Source organism: Sprattus sprattus (assembly GCF_963457725.1).
Source record: "Sprattus sprattus genome assembly, chromosome: 10".
Lineage (NCBI taxonomy): Eukaryota > Metazoa > Chordata > Actinopteri > Clupeiformes > Clupeidae > Sprattus > Sprattus sprattus.
Window position 1 is genome coordinate 4,328,915 of NC_137908.1, and position 9,593 is coordinate 4,338,507.

Genomic DNA, 9,593 nt, shown 5'->3' on the forward strand with positions numbered 1-9,593 from the left:
TGACTTTTGTTTAAGCACCCGAATCATGTTCTTTCTGTGTTTTGTGTGTGTGTGGTTGTGTGTGTTTTATTGTTTAGGCGATTTATGACATATAGGCTAGCCTGCATTGCATAGGTTTACATGTAAAATGATATTGGTGTGAAAATAATAGGCATTTGCATTTATTAAAAGAGGTGCACATTGTGTACATAACCTCCTTATGACCAAAATATGTAGACTGAAGTTTGTTTGCAGAATATAATAATACATAGGCTTATGCGCGACAAGATCATAACCCTGATTTTCAATGCATATTTGAAGTTAACTGATATGCTCAACCACAAACATTTTACTTTCTCAAGACACTTCGTTACATTTTACTGTACTGTACGTGCAGCATTCCAAATCGTGGGGGTGGGGATTTAGGAGAAGTCTCTGCCCCCAACTTTGTTGATTGACGCTCAGCAATGGCTCCTCCTTGAAACTTTTTTTTCCCCTTCGTTTCCAGTGAAGTGCGTGGATTTCATACCAAAGTCATTCTTTGCATACCACCTTTACTGTCAAACCAGGAGAAATATTACCGATAGCAAAATCGCGCCAGAAATATAAGTTTGAAAACTAAGCCTTTCTTCTGGATGATCACTCGGTAGAGTTGAACATATTACTAAAATAAGGTGAGTGTTTGTGTATTCGCCGCTCTCTTTGTCTTAGTGCTATAAGCTGAAGTTTTCAAGCAGCTCGTCTGAAGTTTTCAGATCTTTGTCATATTTTGCATTTTTTCTCGGAACTCCCCGCGTAGGGAGGGATACTGAAAAGAGAAGCAGATTGATGGGCTATATTGTGTTTGCCTTACTTAGACCAGGACTTTCACTGTGTGCTTGCGGGAAATTTAAGTATAGAAAGGTTCCAGTAAATGTATATTAACTTTGCAACATTCCGCGTGTTTGCGAACTGCATACAGTGTTGACGGCCGAATTGTCCAACATGTACTTTTATTTTTTCGTACAGCCACTGAGGTCTGGCCCTCAAAGTTCCCTTAAACTCCTTTTGGGAATAAAACAAGACGTTTTGATTTGTCAGAACAGTGACAGCGAGAGAAAGCGGGATAAGACGCCGAGAGGAATACTTTCACCAACTCCCCAAGCGCGCTCAAAAGGTAAGTGCTTAATCATGAATTTTGTCCCAAAAAAAAGTGTTGCTGATATTCTTGTTTGTAGCCGGTGCCTACTTTTTTTCGATGTTATCTTGCTCTTTATTGGCGCTCTTTTAATTAAATAAATTCAAAACATCAGATGGTACGGTCTTTATTAGGCCTATCGATATTGATTTACCGGTAAGCTTGATTGAGTCAAGAGGAGGTGATTAAAAGAGTAATTTAAATGGACCGTGGTTTTAAATCCATGCTGGCTGTTGACACAGTTTAATGTTAAAGTAGTGTCGGTGTCACCATTACATATAATAATGATTTTACCCGTAAGGTGAAGGTTTGATATTTATGTAGAGATTCTTTGTCATAAATGCCTGAATCTTTGACACAGATCAATTATATATTCCAATTAATCCTAGGGTATTAGCTAATTATGTCAAATATGAATTTCTGTAGTTTTCTACTTCGACTGTGAAATAAACCAGTTACAACTGTGACAGCACTGCAGTAAGAACTTTTCCACTGAATGTGCTGTGATGTTCTGTCATCTTCTGAACCCCGTAAATCTGAATCTCAGTGTAATAGAATCAAAATGATTAAGAGATGTTGGACCTCATAAATGTGCAATTAACATGCCTATATGTTAATTAATTTGATTATTAGTTTTATACCTTAAAGTAATTTGTCAGTGTGTTGTGTGAGAGTGTGTGTGTGTCTCAGTGAGTGTGTGTATGTGTCCCTATGTGTGAAATCTCGCTCTTGGGTTAAGCTGGGGAGACAGGATATTCCTGTTTAAAACATAACAGCTGCTGCCTCTGCCTCTGACCTTCTACCTCCCTTACGACCGCGGTCTAGAGTAACCCCATCACCTGCGCTCACTAGTTGGTGGAACAGGGTAGAATGCTGTCCTGCAGGTTAGTCAGGCTACACAGCATGTAGGGATGAAAAGTTATAGGTTGTTTACCCCCAACAACCCTGATGATAATAGCTCCATAATTATACCATAAAATAACACTTTTGTGTCTGAAATGGGACTTTGATCATGTTTTGGCCGGGTGTCATTTACATCAGCTCATAAGGTGGGCTCCTTTTAGCTTCATCAGAAAAGGGATGGGATGGGATCTCATACTCTTGGCTTTGACACAGGCCTTTTGTGGTCCCATGTCTTCTCAATCTCACTTTGAAAGATAGAGCAAAACTCCCGTTGGCCCTCTTTAACACTACAGAGAAGAATCCACACATTTGTAGTGTATGGTGTACCTCAGAGGGTAGACCTGCTTACACACACACACACACACACACACACACACACACACACACACACACACACACACACACTCACACACACACACACACACACACACACACACACACACACACACACACACACACACACACACACACACACACACAGACGCACGCACGCACGCACGCACACACACACACACACACACACACACACACACACACACTCACACACACACACACACACACACACACACACACACACACTCACACACACACACACACACACACACACACACACACACACACACACACACACACACACACACACACTCACACACACACACACACACACACACACACACACACACACACACACACACACACACACACACACACACACACACACTCACACACACACACACACACACACACACACACACACACACACACACACACACAGACACACACACACACACACACACACACACACACACACACACACACACACACACACACACACACACACACACACACACACACACACACACACACACACAGAGATTAAGGTCATGTATGTTCCAGCCTTCAGCTAGTCTAGTGGACAGTGACTCGGGGTCATACACACGCAGTGAGCAACACATAGTGGATATTACTTTTAACTGCTAGAGTGTGTGTGTGTGTGTGTTTTGTTGCTGGTGGTAATATTCGGCATGCTATCTACCTGCTGAAGTTGCATGCTTAATCTACATGCTGAAGTTGCATGCTTAATCTACATGCTGAAGTTGCATGCTTAATCTACATGCTGAAGTTGCATGCTTAATCTACATGCTGAAGTTGCATGCTTAATCTACATGCTGAAGTTGCATGGTATCTACATGCTGAAGTTGCATGCTTAATCTACATGCTGAAGTTGCATGCTTAATCTACATGCTGAAGTTGCATGCTTAATCTACATGCTGAAGTTGCATGGTATCTACATGCTGAAGTTGCATGCTTAATCTACATGCTGAAGTTGCATGCTTAAACTACATGCTGAAGTTGCATGGTATCTACCTGCTGAATTGGCATGCTAAATCTGGATGCATCAGTTTTATGTTGCTGCTGTAATATCTTTAATACGTTTGGAAACACTCTGTCAAAGGCCTCATGCTGATAATAAAAATGCTGTAAATTTGTGTTGAGACTTAGTAACAGCCCATTGGACTCACGTAAAACATGCGCTGCATATCTCCTGTAGGGGAAGATGTGTGTGTGTGTGTGTGTGTGTGTGTGTGATGGTATCACAGCTCTGTAGAGCCAGGATGAGTTTGAGTGGGAGAACCTGCAAACATGGGAGCTTTCTTTGTTGGTATTTGTTACTAGAACACACTGTGATGTTTTTAGAAGCGGTCAGCTATCCCCAGCACCCCCTAATAAGTGAACGTAATCGCCTCGACGACGAGTCGCACTGGTCTCGTTTCGTTATCACCTCACCGCACAGACAGAACACATAACCGGTGTGAGTCATTCTCTTTTTTTTTCTCCTTCCTTTTCTGTCCCTTTCTCTTCTTTTTATTTGCGTGTCTGGCTGTTAGTTCTCAGCCGAGACTAAGCGTTTGACCAAACCTCTGCGTTGGGTCGCAGTTGGTCCAGCAGGCTGCCATTGAGACTCTGCTTACTAGACTCTGATGTGGTGTGAAGTGAAGTGGATGGGCTGACTGGCTGGATCCTCTTCCAGTGTGTGTGTGTGTGTGTGTGTGTTTGTCTGTGTGTGTGTGTGTGTGTGTGTGTGTGTGTGTGTGTGTGTGTGTGTGTGTGTGTGTGTGTGTGTGTGTGTGTGTGTGTGTGTGTGTGTGTGTGTGTGTGTGTGTGTGAGTGGTACCTCAGCTCAGCTGTTGGAGGTGGAGTGCACTTGCAGATCGCCTGATTCTTACTCTCTGTCAGTCTGATTTACTTTAGGTGCTTGAAGGCCTCAGCAACCCCTCCCTCTCTCTCCCTCTCTCTCTCTCTCTCTCTCCCTCTCTCTCCCTCTCTCTTTCTCTCTTTCTCTCTCTCCATCTATCTCATAATACTTCTATCTCTCCCCCTGTCTCTTCATCCCTCTCCCTCTCTCCTTCTCTCCCTTTCTCTCTCTCTCTCAATGTCTCTCTTTCCCTCAATCTTGCAGCTGAAGTCATGCACAGTCTGAGCTGTCTGGCTGGATCCTCCCCCTCACCTTAGCTCGGCTGTGTGTGTGTGTGTGTGTGTGAGTGTGTGTGTGTGTGTGTGTGTGTTGGGGGGGGGGGGGGGGGGGGATGCAGCTCAGCTTGGGGAGGACCTGTTTCTGAACGACGAGGTTTTGTAGCTGCACACTCTAGATTCTTTGTATTGACTCCACTGTTCCAAGACCAGTTACAACAAGGCAAAACATACAAGAGAAACAGCAATGCAATGGCAGTGTGTGTGTGTGTGTGTGTGTGTGTGTGTATGTGTGTGTGTGTGTGTGTGTGTGTGTGTGTGTGTGTGTGTGTGTGTGTGTGTGTATGTGTGTGTGTGTGTGAGTGGGGACGGGGGGGGGGGGGTGCAGTAACATGTACACACAGTTAGTTGTAGGTTCAGGTCTCTTATAGCAGGGTTTACTATAAGAGATATAATATGATGTGAAGTTTATGTAAAGGTTGTTATGTGATTCACTGACAGCACAGTATGATTAAGATCACACACACACACACACACACACACACACACACACACACACACACACACACACACACACACACAGGACCATTACATCAGCTCATGAAGCACATATTTCAGCAGGAGGGTTTGGACGTCTTCCCCTCTTGCCTGGCGTTTTTTCGAATGATTAAGAGGCGTGCTGTTAGAGCGTGTGGAGCAATCCGGACTCAGACTCTCTCTGTCATTGTGTGTGTGTGTGTGTGTGTGTGTCTTTGTGTGTGTGTGTGCGGGAACAAACCCGGCTCCATATCCCTTGTGGTCTAAGGAAACACAAGAGTTTCTAATATTAGCGCTTCCCCTCGCGTCTCCGCGCCGGATGAGGGCCGGGTCGACGCCAGAGCCCCTTGCTCTTCGGGGGAGGAGGAGGAGGAGGAGGAGGAGGAGGAGGAGGAGGAGGCAGGTCTGGGGAGGATTAAGATTGTGCTGCGCAGGCAGTTTCTTAGGCAGCGTTTATACCCCATTAATGGAGCCAGCCTCTCCCAGTACAAGCGCCTCTTTCTTCCCAGCCCCTCTGCTCCCCATCTGGGTCTGCAGGCCGGGTGAGGATGCCGTGTGTCACACACACACACACACACACACACACACACACACACACACACACACACACACACACAGACACACACACACACACACACACACTCACACACACACACACACACACACACAGACACACACACACACACACAGACACACACACACACACACACACACACACACACACACAGACACACACACTCAAACACACACACACACACACACACACACACACACACACACACACACACACACACACACAGACACACACACACACACACAGACACACACACACACACACACACACACACACACACACACACACACACACACACAGACACACACACACACACACACACACACACACACACAGACACACACACACACACACACACACACACACACACACAGGTTCATCTGGCTCTGCAGGCTGCTCTTGTGTTTATCACTACGTTTATGCTGGAGAGCGTGGGCCGTAGCGGTTATATTGCACGCGCTTGATTTGATTAGGGCTGGTGGATGGTTGACTGCTTAAGTGTTCATGAAGTGGGACACCCCAGACACACACACACACACACACACACACACACACACACACACACACACAGTCTCACCAGCTGCTCAGGACACGCCAACACACTCACACACGCACACACACACACACACACACACACACACCCAGGTTACTGATTGAAATAATAACATACCTAACCTGTTAACTCCAACAGCATGCCAACCTGCAGACTTTTGTTCAGCTGAAGGGAAATGTGTGTGTTTGTGTGTGTGTGTGTGTGTGTCTGTGTGGTGTGTGTCATTATTTGATGTTTATTTATGTAGCCCTTAAGGCTCAGTAAAACCATACAGTTTGTTTTTATTGCATCGTCGTAAACAAATCTACCACTTCATTCCTTGATTATAAATTGATTTCTGTTAACATTTCTGAATAGCTTTTCTGAAAAGTAAATTCTAATTGACTTTATTTCTATTTGTTTGCTCTGCTGTGTGGCTCCAGACTCTTGTTTGTTGGCATATTGACTTGAAGTGATTGTACGCTGTTCTCCAAAGCCCTTAGCTTTCTTATGCTAAAAGACCCTAGTGTGTAGAGAGTCAACAAATGCATTTTAATGAACTCTGTGGCTTCTCATAACCCTTCGTCTCCCAATGCCATGACATCCACACCCACGGATGCCGTTACTATTAACTAACAACATTTGTTAAAAAAATCTCAGTGAAAAGAATCATAAGTCTTTTGTTTTTTGGTATACAATGCATTTAAGTGGGCATTGAGCAGAGAGCCTTTCCTCCGTGTGTGTGTGTGTGTGTGTTGTGGGCTGAGTGTGTGTGTGTGTGTGTGTGTGTGTGTGTGTGTGTGTGTGTGTGTGTGTGTGTGTGTGTGTGTGTGTGTGTGTGTGTTGTGGGCTGAGGGTGTTTGCCCTGGCCTGGCTGTGTTTGCATCGCTGGCTGTTTGGCAGTTCCTTCACCCTTTTGTGCTAAAGCCACAGGAGAATGTCTAATGAGGTCGCCCCATTTGGGCCGTCTAGGTCTGCTCTTAACACCTCTCTCACAAGTGCTTATCCAAATGGTGCCCGCGCAACCCACAGACTATAGAGCCCCCTGGACAAACAGTGTCTGTGCAGAGAGAGAGAGAGAGAGAGAGAGAGAGAGAGAGAGGGAGAGAGAAAGAGAGAGAGAGGGAGAGAGAGAGAGTGGGAGAGAGAGAGTGAGAGAGAGAGAGAGGGAGTGGGGGAGAGAGAGAGAGAGAGGGGGAGTGGGGGAGAGAGAGAGGGAGAGGGAGAGGACAAGAGGGAGGAAGAGAGAGAGAGGGAGATAGATAGAGAGTCAGAGAGTAGAAAAGAGAGAGGGAGTAAGAGAGGGTGTAAGGAAGAGCGGTCGGGAGAGAGAGCGGAAAGAGAGAGGGAGAGAAATGGAAGTAGAGAGTGCATCCAACTCTCACACCCCTGTGTTATATTTGCGGCTCATTAAGTATTTCTTTAGTGCTTTTCTCTTCCGTTATAATTTCAACAATCATCCCTTTTTCCCTTTTAAAATTAGGAGCCACCACAGCTGACAGGGTGACTTCATAACGCCCAACTCCTCAGTTCCAGCGTTCAGTCAGACTTCTTCTTCTTCTCTCTCTCTCCCTCTCTCTCTCCCCCACTCCCTATCTCTCTCTTTCTCTCACTCCCTCACTCTCTCTCCCCCACTCCCTATCTCTCTCTTCATCCCTCCCTCTCTCGATCTTCATCCCTCTCTCTTTCTCTCACTCCCTCTCTCTTCCACTCCCTCTCTCTCTCTTCATCCCTCTTGTCCTCTCCCATTCTTCTCTACCAGCTGGCCCCTGCAGAGTTCAGACACTTGTTTACGTGTGTCACCTCTTTAGCGGGCGCTTCCACACACACACACACACACACACACACACACACACTCGTTTATGTGTGTCACCTCTTTAACGGGCACTGCCAGATAAGAGCGCCGTGCTCGCGGAGCGGAGCGGAGCGGATTGCTTTGATTCAAGGGGAGGAGCCAGTCGCAGGGGGGAGGAGCCAGCCGCAGGGCGAGAACAGTCTAGTCTTTGTTTCCTGGTCTTTAGGTCGACGCTAAACCGTCCAGTTCTTCCTGAAAGTGTGGTGACGGCAGTGTGTTGGTGCCCCCAGGTTAAAGGATGCCAGTCAGTGTGTTGGTGCGCCCAGGTTGAGATCATGCCAGGCAGTGAGTTGGTGTGCCCGGGTTAAGGGATGCCAGTCAGTGTGTTGGTGTGTTGGTGTGCCCAGGGATGCCAGGCAGTGTGTTGGTGTGTTGGTGCGCCCAGGTTGAGATCATGCCAGGCAGTGAGTTGGTGTGCCCGGGTTAAGGGATGCCAGTCAGTGTGTTGGTGTGTTGGTGTGCCCAGGGATGCCAGGCAGTGTGTTGGTGTGTTGGTGCCTCCAGGTTAAGGGCATGCCAGACAGTGTGTTGGTGTGTTGGTGCCTCCAGGTTAAGGGCATGCCAGACAGTGTGTTGGTGTGTTGGTGCCTCCAGGTTAAGGGCATGCCAGACAGTGTGTTGGTGTGTTGGTGCCTCCAGGTTAAGGGCATGCCAGGCAGTGTGTTAGTGTGTTGGTGCCTCCAGGTTGAGGTCATGCCAGGCAGTGTGTTAGTGTGTTGGTGCGCCCGGGTTTAAGGTTCATTTGCAGTGAGGAGGTCAGCCCAGTCAGTTCAGACAGCGTCATGAAAGAATGAATAAATTGGTTCTGGTTGAGATCTTGGTCCAACCCCTATTTGATCCCCTCACAGTTAGAAGTACGGCAACATATTACACCTGTTAGACACCTTGGTGTCTCAGACAATGACCTGTGACCTGCATAATCCAGAGACGCATTGACAGGAGCAGGAGCACAGTCACTGTGACCTCTTCAGCACTGTATGTTTCTATGGTGATGTGACCCCCTCAGTCCTGTGTGTTTCTATGGTGATGTGACCCCCTCAGTCCTGTGTGTTTCTATGGTGATGTGGCCCCTTCAGTACTGTGTGTTTCTATGGTGATGTGGCCCCTTCAGTCCTGTGTGTTTCTATGGTGATGTGGCCCCGTCAGTCCTGTGTGTTTCTATGGTGATGTGACCTCGTCAGTACTGTATTTTTCTATGGTGATGTGGCCCCTTCAGTACTGTGTGTTTCTATGGTGATGTGATCCTGTCAGTACTGTGTGTTTCTATGGTGATCTGTCCCTGTCAGTACTGTGTGTTTCTATGGTGATGTGACCCCGTCAGTACTGTGTGTTTCTATGGTGATGTGGCCCTGTCAGTACTGTGTGTTTCTATAGTGATGTGACCCTGTCAGTACTGTGTGTTTCTATGGTGATCTGTCCCTGTCAGTACTGTGTGTTTCTATGGTGATGTGGCCCCGTCAGTACTGGGTGTTTCTATGGTGATGTGATCCTGTCAGTACTGTGTGTTTCTATGGTGATGTGGCCCCGTCAGTACTGTGTGTTTCTATGGTGATGTGGCCCGTCA

At 46.7% G+C, this 9,593-nt stretch overlaps 1 protein-coding gene across 1 annotated transcript in view; it reads left to right on the forward strand.

Moving 5' to 3' along the window:
• The first annotated feature begins 528 nt into the window (after positions 1–528).
• tead3b (TEA domain family member 3 b) overlaps positions 529–9,593 on the forward strand; it is a 68,653-nt gene continuing 59,588 nt past the window's right edge. The window contains exons 1-2 of the mRNA XM_080845728.1: positions 529–653; positions 988–1,135. The gene's annotated coding sequence lies outside the window, so the exon portion shown is untranslated. The remainder of the gene's footprint in view (positions 654–987; positions 1,136–9,593) is intronic.